Source organism: Ictalurus furcatus, chromosome 19, assembly GCF_023375685.1.
Source record: "Ictalurus furcatus strain D&B chromosome 19, Billie_1.0, whole genome shotgun sequence".
Lineage (NCBI taxonomy): Eukaryota > Metazoa > Chordata > Actinopteri > Siluriformes > Ictaluridae > Ictalurus > Ictalurus furcatus.
Window position 1 is genome coordinate 6,304,807 of NC_071273.1, and position 12,836 is coordinate 6,317,642.

Sequence of the window (12,836 nt, forward strand, 5' to 3'; positions counted from 1 at the left end):
ACAAACCCCTGGCCATATACTATAGTGCATCTAAAATGGTCTAAAAATAAATCAATATCTGTGCTGGATGATCATAGCAAAATGAAAGTAACAGATTTATAGTTATAATTGTTGGAATGGGAGGTAGCCGAGTAGTCTTCGAGGATTATTTATCTCTATCCTGATGCTGACTAGAACAATCTACTGGCAAAACAAAAAGCTCAGTGGAAATGTTCAATCTAACTTTCATTTGCCGTAAGCTTAGCATGATCTCAGTGCAAGCAACTGTGGGAAAAAAAATGGATTTTAAATTTGATGTTGATTATATTCTATGGCCGAGATTATTGCTGTTATTAATATTCTTCAAGTAAGTAATAAGGCATGATGAGGTGAGATGTTATAGGAAAATAATAAAAAAAAATGTGGTGATGTGAAGCAGCCTGGTACAAACCGGAATAAAAGCACATACTGAAATGATTTATTACCTCTTATACCACACCACTTAGCCAGTGCTAACAAAGTCAACAGATTATTTAATTTTCTGTCATAAAAATCGTGTAAGTTGTTACTATAGAAATTACCATAAACTTGCAGCATGAACTACTATCAAAGCTGAAATGAATGAACACCTTCAGACCAGATTTGAGAATTCAATAGCATGGTGGTAAAAAAAAAAAAAAAAAAAAAAGGGGAAAAAAAGGTATCATTAGGTAAGGAGTGAAGCACGACTAGCTGTGCTGTCAATGGAAAAGAATCCACGATGGGGAGGTGTGGTATGAAAAGCAGAGGACTGTTACCACCCTGAAGTAGTTCCTACTTGTTATCCCTTACATCGTAGCAGCTATAAACAGTTTTTCCCTTACCAGCCTCGCCTTTTTCTCATTCTTGAAGATAATAATCCAAAAAAAAACCCTCAGCTTGTCATATTATCTGAAGACATGCTGTCCTGAAAACATTCCCGTCATGTAAAACTGAGAATAATTAGGATGAACCCAATGACATAAATTATAAAAAGTTAAGTACTTATAAAAAAAAATAATAATTTAAATTACAGCAGGCACAACTGTCAGAAGAATGATGTTATAGAAAATTAATCAACACCTTCTGACCTATCAGATTTGAGAATTCAAAAATGCCGTGGTATAATTAATACAACGTGAAACCTGACGAGTTACCTTTACTCAAATTAATTAGGGAAACGCATTGCCTTAAACCATTTAAGTTTAAACATTGATTGCTTTAAGTAGAGCCCACATATACAGATCTGAGTTTATTCATGTATTCTTTGTTGCTCCACAAAGTTAAGTTTGAGGAACGAATTAAGTCTGTTTAGGAGCGCTCTTTCAAAAATGTCACAGGGCTGTATAACAGAGCCTCTATCTGCCCTCTTCCACATACTGTACACAAGATCAAATTTAAGAATTTAAGAATTTAAATAATAACAAGAAATTCAATTCCAAGACCATGTAAGCTTTTGCTATGCAACAAAGCTGTGTGCTGCTTAACCGATGATGATGATGATGATGATGATGAAATGGCTTTGGCTAGATGGCTGACTAACTCCACTAGAGACACTTCACAAAAGTAGTTTATTTTACATGAGGCTTCATGCTTGTACTTAAAACAATATTTGGTTTTGTCTCCAGTCAAGTCAAGAATCTTGCCATTTGTGCATATGAGGCATAGATGTTCCTGACACTACAGAACTACAGTACATCTGTTATTTCTTTTACTAGCAATGTACTCTTTCTAAATGTTGTAATATTACCAAATTACTATTAGGAAATAAACAAACTATTGTCCATCCTTGTAGTCAAATCATCATTTTTGCTTGTGTAATAAGTTCTCTGGTGGTCCAGAGGCTAGGGATCCATGGCCCGGGTTCAGTTCCTGGGCTCAATTACTTTGGGTTGCACTCAGTGCCAGTCCCAAGCCCAGATAAAATGGGAGGATTGCATTAGGAAGGGCATCCTGCGTAAAACCTGTCCCAAATCAAATCTAAGCAGGCCCTGCCGTAGCGCTGGGAATAACGCTAGGAAGAAGAAGATTTTTGCTTGTGTAACATCTGTGTTAATTGCATAACACTTTCCACATCCACACTGCACCTCTTAAAACTTTTCATTTCCATAAGCAAAATTGTACAAATCATGACTTTTTTCACTCCATAGGTGGTGTCTCAGGCCACAGCGTCTCCAAACATAACTGCAACAAACCAGACAGTTAGCAATGTCAACAGCACTATGGCAACAACCCGCACGACAACCACTCTGGCTGGCGCTGCCTACCAGCTGCAATCCAGCGTCGTCTTTGTGCTGATATCTGGAACCATCTCAACCATGCTAATCCGCCATCGCTGCTGAGCCACATCTGTAGCTGGTCATCATTCTCCATCTTCCACCTGAGTGTTGCTGATAAATGAACATAGATGCCCCTGTGATATTCCAGTAATTCCACAAAAACCCCACTGAGAGCAGACACACTCATTACATTTACTATGTCTTCACACACCCCTGAAGAGCAGCAGAAAATTGTTTGTACTGGAGGAGCGAAAGTGATCATCCTTTTCTTTTACTGAAATAATTGATGTGTGCAGTAGTGTTTTATATACTGCATTCAAAATTCTACCAAAATTTGGATGTATACTGAGAGAGAAACCTGTATTCATTTTTTTTTTTTTTTTTAAAGCAAGGCTGTATTATATCAATATTTTAACAGAAGCCTACAAATGTTTTTATTTTTCATTGCTCGATTTTCCCCCCGGTGTGTGAAATCATACAGTTGATATCTAATAGAATTACTAATACAACGTGCCCAATCTGCATCAGTAATAATCACGAACACCATGAAGCAACAAAAGAATGGAAGGATGGAAAATAGTTGTTATAGGGCTTTCTGCTGGAAAAGAATATAAATGCAATATTTCTGTAGATTTATCTCAGGTTACCACCATGGCTGGATTGGATGTTTGTTTAGAGCTGGTACATGAGGTGTTCGGTGTCATCTATATCATGATGCCAACAGGAATGCTGGTGTATAGCCATGGAAAGGGACTGAGAATGTCGTGTTAGATTTTATTTTGTATAACTCACTATATGCTTCAATAAAAAAAAAAGAATCGTACAATAAATGAACTTATATGAGAACTTCTGAGGACTAGTAATTTATTTAGGCTTCATCTAGAGTTTTAAAAAAAGGTTAAAAATGCTAAATGCATGTCAAATAATTTACAGATTTTTTTTTTAACCCATTTGCAATCCTATTAATATGCTTTCCCTTGTATTCACTTATTATGAACTTATTATTACTTATTATGAACACACCATTACTACATTATTAAATATAACCTAATGATTAATATAAGTTTAATATAACTATAGTTTCATAGAGTGTGCTGTTTTTAGGCATATTTTTAACAGTAATTTTTTTTTTTTTTTTTGCTATGTTGCCTTCAACGTTCCATTTTTTGTGTGCAAAAGAATCTTTTAAACATCAACCGATAGACGTGTATAGGAAGGGAAGTGTGTGTATGGGGTGTGTCAGCCGATAAATGGACAGAGGATATTCCATGACAAACCCGAATCTGCTGAATGGGTATATCTGTAAATGAGTTGTTCACGGTTGACTGAAAAGGGGGCAGTGAAAGAATAGAAAGATGAGTAATCGAATCAGCCGGGTGTTAGAGAATAACAGAGAGGGGATCACACATGCATTGTTGGTCTTCTGTTTAACAGGATGCCCACAGTGCTGACAAATATTTAATCGGTGAGTACACAAAGGTCTGTACGTAGTTTGAGAATTTGGGCAGAGAAACAACTGGGATTAAAATAAATAACCGAATAAATGTGTTCTTCAGTCTCTATGGTCACTATCACACCCAGTGGTGTGTTTCATATTAACTTTGTACATCTCAAAAGTGCAATATGTGGTTTTGATGAAATAAAGGTGTCCTTTGGATTATTACATATGGGGGAGAGAACTAAGATTTCATTATGAACAGAGATTAATTAACAACAGCAATTATGATGATGATGATGATGATGATGATGATGATGATTATTATTAGTAGTAGTAGTAGTAATGCAGCACATTTGTGTTTTACAACAGTAAACAATCAGTAAAACAGTAAGCAATAAAACCATTTGAAACACTATTAAACCATTTTAAACAGTTAAACTATTTAAAATGATTAAACATTACAGAAACAGAATAAATATTTACAATAAAATATTTAAAATAGCAATCACATTTTTATATAATAAATAATTTATATAATAATTTTATATAATATATTATAAATATATTTCTATTATAAATATATAGACAAAGAACAACATGAAGTAACATGAAAGACACCAGCTTCTGGCAGCGTTCCTGAGGAATCATAGCCCATTCCTCATGAGCAATGGCCTCCGGTTCAGTAATATTCTTAGGTTTGCGTACTGCAACCGTCTTCTTCAAATCCCACCAGAGATTTTCTATGGGGTTCAAGTCAGGTGACTGTGATGACCCTGTAGAATCTTCCAGGACTTCTTCTCCAACTAAGCCTTGGTGGAATTTGAGGTATGCTTGGGATCATCGTCCTGTTGGAAGGGCCAATGACACCCAAGCTTCATCCTCCTCACAGACGGCATGACGTTTTCTCCTAGGATTTCCTGATACTTCAATGAATCCATCTTGCCTTCCACATGCTGCACATTTCAAGTGCCAGAGGATGCAAAGCAGCCTCAGAGCATCACCGAGCCACCACTATAAGTTTTGGTTCATCGCTCCACAGAACAGAATCCCAAAACTTCTGTGGCTTATTTATATGATTTTGAGTCGGTTTTTCTTGCTCTTTTGGGTTAATAGTGGTGTATGTGTTGGAGTTCTGGCATGGAAACCTCGTGCGTTTAGTGTGCGCCTTACTGTGCTCACTGAAACCTCACTGCCTGTTACACCAAGTCTTGCTGCAGGTCTTTTGCAGTCACTTGAGGGTTTTTCCCAACCTGCCTTCTCAGAAATCTGCTTGCAGCCATTGATGGCTTCCTTTATCTGCCCCGTCCAGGTATTTCATAAATTTTCTACCCCAACCAGTTCAGGTATTTCATGTGTTCCAGCTCAATCACACTTGGTGCAACTAATGAAGCCCTAGGATTAGTTGCATCAGATGTGCTTGAGACAACACCTGTTTTGCATATTTGTGCTGTTGTGAGGGATTCTATTCAGGGAGCTGAATAATTTTGAAACTGGAGAAGTCATTATAAGTTGCATTTTCAGTTGAATTTGTGGAAAACGTGTGAAGCATTCGCTGCGCTTATTTATTTCAGTTGCTTTTATTTGATTTGTTCATTGCAAACAGCTGTAAGACTGTAAATTTCGACAATAAACCTGATTTGCAATGGGGGTTGAATAAGTTTGATTGCAACTGTAACTGTGATGAGTGATCTATATTTTCTTCCTCAAAACAGCAAGCTGTATAGTCAGTGTTGTAACTTATCAAGTGAATATGTCTGTATGCTGACTGATCTAAAGCAAATAATTTTTCTAACCTCAATTAAAGGTAAGAAGTGCTGCTGTGTTTACTTTTCATGCCATGAGCAGCCATGTTGATTTGACGTCACTTGCTGAACTCAGGTTGAGGAGACCGTTCAGAGTTCCCGAGCAGGAAATTAGTTGAGGGGATGTTCTCTTTGTTTTTTTTCCTAGTTGGAGATCCAAGTCGAGCTACGACCAATATTCAAATGCAGCATTAATAATAATAAAAGCTGATTATGAAAAGAGTTCAGGCATTCTGACATGTATAAAATTGATAACTGATTAAGAGCTTTAACTTTATTAACTAATAATAGAGGCTTCTAAACAATAACAGAACCTTATAAACCAATAAGAAAACATTAATATGTTGAAGTTTGTGTATTGTGGTTTTTGATAGTCCTATAAAACAAGAACCAATAATTAAAAATAACAATAACAATAACAAATAACAAAGATTACTTACTCTGTTTATGTTTGTAGAACCATTTTCCAAATATTCTTTAAAAAAACAAAAAACTCTCTTTTTGATAATAATGATTTCTTGTTTTTTAATGTATTAAAAATCTTTTATCCAGTGAATGATACTGGGTGGACATGCTGAATCTGTAATTTCATCTTTGTTTATGAACAACTACTGGGTAGGAGAAACGTGTTGGGTAAAATTTAGTGCATTTAAAAGTTCTGTGGCTTTTTAATACAATAATATTAATAGACAAATTAAAATCACCAGTAAGGGGAGTATTGTCATGATAAATGTAGTCAGTAGCTTGGAATTCAAGCAGGAAGAAGTGTGTGTGTTTTGGGAGAAGACTGATTCATGAATTTTCAAATGAGATTTCTTTTACAGTTATCATTTATACATAAACTTGATTCTGTTCAGATTTAGCCATGTCTTGGCAATAAACATTATATCAACAAAAATGAAAGAAAAGAAAAAAAAAACAACTAAAATTTTCATTTGCTTATAAAGTTGTTCAGCAAAAATGTTTATGGATCTATTATCTAACATTTAAAAGGGCCACCCTGAAACATTTATTGTAGTGAATACTCTCTAAACACTGACATGAAACAAGTTAGACAATATTATCCCTTTAAATCAGCTAGAAGATCTTGCCTTATAATTCACTAAAATCTGTGTAAGCCATCTACTCTGCTAAACACCAGGAGCTGTAGTAAATTAATAAAATCAAGTGTCCCCAGGACATGTGATGAGAGTTGAGTACCGTTTAATAGAAGTATGAGTAAGCAGGATACACACAGGTGTTACTTAGAAAAGGATTTGCCCTGCTGGGGTCTGATGAGCTGTGAAGTGACCTCTGCCAGCTCATGTTTCTGTAAGCTGTTAAAAAAGCAGGCCCAGCTGTTTTGATCACATTTAGCAACCTAGTGAATCTTCTAAGCCAAAGCCCCCTTGTCTAGGTCTATTTCTGTCCATCCCTCCCCGTCCATCCCTCCCCCATCTATGATTCTGTCCTGATTTGTCAGGAATTTAGGAAGTGCAGCATTAGTGCATGTTAGATTAATTTAAAATGAAATAAAAAAGAACCTACTGCACGAGACCCCTTGTGCTCAGAGACCCATGGGATCTGGCCAAGTGGCCAAGTTAGATAAATTACTTTATTGGGGTGAAAATCTAGGGTGGGGCAAAAACACTAGCCACTAGCATGCTTTTAAAATGTCCCTACTGGAAAAAATGCACACACTGCACACAGTAGCAAATACTGAACTGAATAAATTTAATGTTATAGTCCATTTTGGTCAGTGGGACCAGGGAATAGTTATATGTGTTAGCTAGCTGAAGTACACTAAATGGCCAAAAATTTGTGGACACCTGACCATCACACCCATATGTGCACGTTGAACATTCCATTCCAGATTAAGTCCCTCTTTGCTGTTATAATAACCTCCACCCTTCTGGGAAGGCTTTCCTCTAGATTTTGTGGGGATTTGTGATCATTCAGCTACAAGAACATTAGTGAGATCAGGTACTGAGGAGGTCTGGGGTGCAGTCGGTGTTCCAGTTCATCCCAAAGGTGTTCAGTGGGGTTGAGGTCAGGGTTCTGTACAGGACACTCGAGTTCTTCCACTCCAAACCTTCACACACCATGTCTTCATGGAGCTCGTTTTGTGTACAGGGACATTGTGAAGCTGGAACAGTGTTTGAGTCTCTTACATTTACATTTACATTTATTCATTTAACAGACGCTTTTGTCCAAAGCGACTTAATTCTTACTTCCAGTGAAGGGAAACTGTAACGCTACAACATACAAAGACATCATCTACAATTGTGTGCTTCCAACTTTGGGGAACAGTTTAGAGAAGAACCACATATGGGTGTTATATAAATCTTTGGCCATATAATGTAGCTTGTTTGAAAAAAAAACTTTAGTTATCAACTTTCATAGTGGTGATTATTGTTGATAAACAAAGTAAACATGAAAAATACTATTATTAGGCATAGATGAAAAATATAGATTTAATGGGTCCTATTCGTGCTGACAAATCCTCCTTACTGAATAATGGTAAAAACTGATTAAACCAGTTGACTCCAAACATACATATATTTTTAATTATGCGTAAATTTGTTGAGTAAATGTATAATTTGAACAATACATTTGGCTAATCAAAGATGCTTGTGCTAAAGTGTCTAATGATGCTGCCCACACTGCAAACAAAAATGTTAAACAAAAATCAGAAATAATGTTTTTTTTTTCATGTTGGCTTAATATTTATGATGCAAATATTAAGGACATCGAGGACAAAGATGAAAACTACAACAAAATGCTGAAATGGTCTGCTGCTGTTTACCTTGGCCATGTTTCCTTGCTTCCACTCATACGCTAACAGGAAATAATTCATCAATTGTTTACCAGGGCTATGTAACTTGATGCTAAACGATATCAGTTACAGGCACACAAGCCGTAAAACCCCTATGTTACACAATAAAAAACATGATGTCACACTTTTATGTATACCGTACTTTAAACATCTTCCTTGTGTGCCTGCTGGAGGTCAGGTTACTCCAGATTACATTACATGTAGAGTAACATGAGTCAGAGTCATGATCTGAGAACAATAACACAGACAAAAGTCAATACACAAGGAACACAGCATGGAATCATGGAAACACAGACTTTGCAAGTAAACACAGACTAAGTAAATATCATTACCCAGCACCTACAGTGGAGGACAGATTAGTACTTGAGCTGCGTCACATCAGCATTGTGCTCATGTCCTTTTGGATTTTTTTCTATTTTTAGTTTATTTATCCTATTACATTACCTACACCCACCTTTATTATGGTAAATTAGCAATGGATATAAATAAAATGTTACAGGAATTTATTCATTTAACCATATAAAGCAACACAAATAGAGCAATATTCAGTATTGTAATATTCCATCCATCCATTTTCTATACTGCTTATCCTACAGGGTCACGAGGAACCTGGAGCCTATCCCAGGAGGCATGGGGCACAAGCCGGGGTACACCCAGGACGAGGGAAATTTTAATATTCACCTGCAAAAAAATTACTCATAAATGAGGTGGGAAATTTGAAATGATTTAAATGATTAACTTTAATGATCATAATTAAAAATTGCATTTCCCCTTCTGAAATATAGTTTACTTGTTTGTCAGTTTGTTTACTTATGAAAATGCAAATCCTGTGTGAGGGTGTAAATATTAGTTCGTGTTTGGACTGGTGAGGATAGTGAGACCGCAATCTTGATGCCTATTTCCATAATTATGTAAATGGCACAGATGGTGAATTAAGCACCTCGGTTTGTAGTGTGTATGTCTGAATATGGTTTACATGTTGTTTTTGTTTGTTTGTTTGTTGCCTTTTCTAGGCATAGAGATAGAGCTGTACAGGGCGGCGAGCGTCCGTGCTTGGTCTTTCATCATGAAAAAGTCAAAGTCATCAAGGGGCTCAGTATCACAAAACGAAAAAAGAGGATGAGAAAAAGAAAGCAAAATGTAAAGGTATATGACTAGTAGTCTATGGACGATAAAGACCTGTTTTACTACCTATTAGGGCCTATTAGAGCTCCATCATGATGAGCACACCACGTTCACAAATGACACATTGTCCTAGCAACAATTCCCCATGTGTTAAAACACATTTAAGCAGCTGAATATTAGAATAATAGAGATGGATTTAAAAAAAAATTCTATCAGAAAGACAGCAATCAGAAATTAATGTTCAGTGTATATTGAAGATAGTGTTGTTACTATGACAACCAGTGTAGACCTGCCAAACATATGCAGTCTGAACAGAAAAAAAATTATAAAAGTTATTGTACATGAATAATTTCAAGAATTTTCTGTTGCTGTAAATGTATAACTAGTCGCAGTTTCAGACAGACATGCTTTGTGATGTGTGTGTCTTGTGGATGGGAATCTGTTCTTTTGGGGGGAGGGGGGGGGTATCAATAGGAATCTCACCAGAAATGATCCTGAATGTACACATGCATAGTGAAATTGACTATATCCAGTATATTGCACCATATATCCAGTATATTACAGCATATTCTGTAGCACTGAGTCAGAGAACATGTCCTTTGTTTATTAGGCAGATCTCTATGAACCTTAAAGACTTATTATTAACATGTCTGGTAAATGAAAAGAAATTCATTATACAGTATACACTCACCAGGTTACTAGGCTACTCTCCAGGTTATTAGAAATATCTGTATGCCTGCTCATTCATGCAATTACCCGTTCAGCCAATCATGTCACAGCAGCATAATGCATAAAATCAAACAGACACAGGTCAAGAGCTTCAGTTAAGGTTCACATCAAACATCAGAATCTCAGTGCCTTTGATTGTGGCATGGTTGTTGGCGACAGATAGGCTAGATGGAGTGTTTCAGAAACTACTGATCATTTGGGATTTTCTCCTACAACAGCACAATGGTGAAAAAACAAACATCCAGTGAGCTGCAGTTCTGTGCATGGAAACACCTTGTTGAGGTCAGAGGAAGACTACTCAAATACCCACTCTTTACAGGCTGTGATACAACAGTAATGCACTCCTTCTGACCAAATAGATTCAAACTAAAAACAGATATAGTATATTCCACGAGGTTCTGGGGTTCCAGGAGTATAGATGAGTTTCCCCCCTTATGTTTCCTCATTTCCTTGTTCCCATAACGACAAATTGTAATGCAAGCAGAGATATCTAATGTTATGTCCTTTGCTGTAGAGTTTCTCAAAGCAGAAAAGAAGAAATCCATCATTCTGATTGTGTGAAGGTGCTCCACAAACATCTCCAAAAGCCATCTTGGGTTCTCCAACATACAGCTTATTACATCTCTTACAGGAAATACAATAAACAACTCCTGTGGTGATAGGTGACAGTCCTGACGCTTTACTGTCAAGATTTTGGACTTGCTATTCTGTATTTTGGCCACTAGAGGTCCTTATTGTTCCCCCATGTTGTGTTACATCTGTCTGTTATTAGTGTAATTGCTGTCACCTGTGTCTCATTAACTTGCGTGTATTTAAGTTGCCCTGTTTCATCGTTTATTGACTATGTGTTTAGTTGTGCTAGGGCTAGCAGCTTGTGACTTTTGTCAGTAATACTGGTGGTCTTACCTGGTAGATTATTGAAACCTTTTGTGGATTTATATGTGTATGTGAAGAAAATAATTTCACTGTAGTGTATATGTGATCAATAAAGACTTATTATTATTATTATTATTATTATTATTATTATTATGTATAATCACACAACTCTTTTGGATAGATTTTTATTAAATGCTTTAGGGTGTGTAAATTTGTCTTTTATGTAAACAAATTTACATGTTGAACATCTTGACTTATTGCATGATTAGGTACCATGTTAGATCAACTCATTAACTTCTGACAAGAATAGGTTTGATGTTTTTAACATGGATTCATTCATTCATCAGGAACTGCTTTATCCGGGTCAGGTTGGAGTAGATTCATTCTCTCTCTCTCTCTCTCTGTCTCTCTCTCTCTCTCTCTCTCTCTCTGTCCCTCTCTCTCTCTCTGGCATTCATACCCACTCATTTCCATCTCTCTCCCAGTCTAACAAAGATTCTGTTGAGCCTTCGGGGTAAATGCAAGACTAAATCAAAGCCGCCTTTCATCTCCTTTCCCTATTCACTATCTGTTGCGTCAGTGTGAGTCATTCACACTTTAACCAGCCTGGATATATTTAAAGCTTCTGAGGATGAAAAGATTGTGGCGCAAGTTCTATAGTTTAGAGTAGAGAGTATAAGTTGTTATCATACCTGGTGCTATGATCATAGAGTGTGGTGTCTCTTCATAGGAATGATCTTCTTTCTGTATAGTTACCCAGTATAATATTTGTTTTGAATATAAAAATGTGGTGACTTTAATGTTATAATTAGTGTTTTAAATTTCCTCTTGGGCAGCATGAAACAAAGGGGCTGGGTCTGTCGGGAGGAAATGAAAGCTTGTTAGGGTTTTTGATGCAATTTTTCCTCACAAGTAACAGAATGTAATGTCATTCTAAAAGTGACAAACTGCTCCTTTGTAGATAACGTCAATCACTTTTGAATTTTTTTTTTTTGTGTTATTTCTTTATATTGTGCATCTCCCTTCTGTAGGGAAGAACACACTAGAAATGAATTTTTTTTTAATTATTCCTTTTGAATGACAAAAACTATCTGGTAGAGGCAGACTTCTTCTTTTCTCATTCACTGACCAGTGCAGTATAACTCCCTTGCTGTTGCTACAAATATAAAACAAAGCTACTAAAAAAAATACTTAGATGTGACATAATGTTGACAGAATGCTGAATAAAATGTGGATATTTTTTCCCCCTCTCTCTTCAAAAACATAAAGTTGGTTAATCATTAGTGTATAAAATCTTTGTACAAGATACTTGCTTCTAATTAGAGATGACAAAATTGAATTTACATACATGTCTGGGACTCTAGAGAGCAAAACTGGCCTTGGTCTCTGGGTGGGAAGGATGGCATACTCTCTAGTCCCTGTCAATCATAGTGACACCAGCCAATTGTGGTGTCTGTGAGGTCATGTATGGAAGAGTGTAGATATCACTTTCCTCCACTGCAGCAGTTTGAAAAAATGCAGTAGCTGGCTTCTCGTGTCTTGGCGGAAGTATGTGTTGGCCTTCAATTTCTGTGGTGGCAGCTGTTGAATGATCAAGAGCGAGCTGGTGGGTGGGAACGGGCAGTTGACAAAATTAGAGAAAAATATGGAGGGAAAATCAAACATAAATTTGTGAGAGCCCATTTTCCCATCTAAGCCAAATTTAATCTACTAAATTTCCATGATGCATAATGCCTTCTTAATTCTTATTGTTGAGCCATAAATGAAATAGTGCA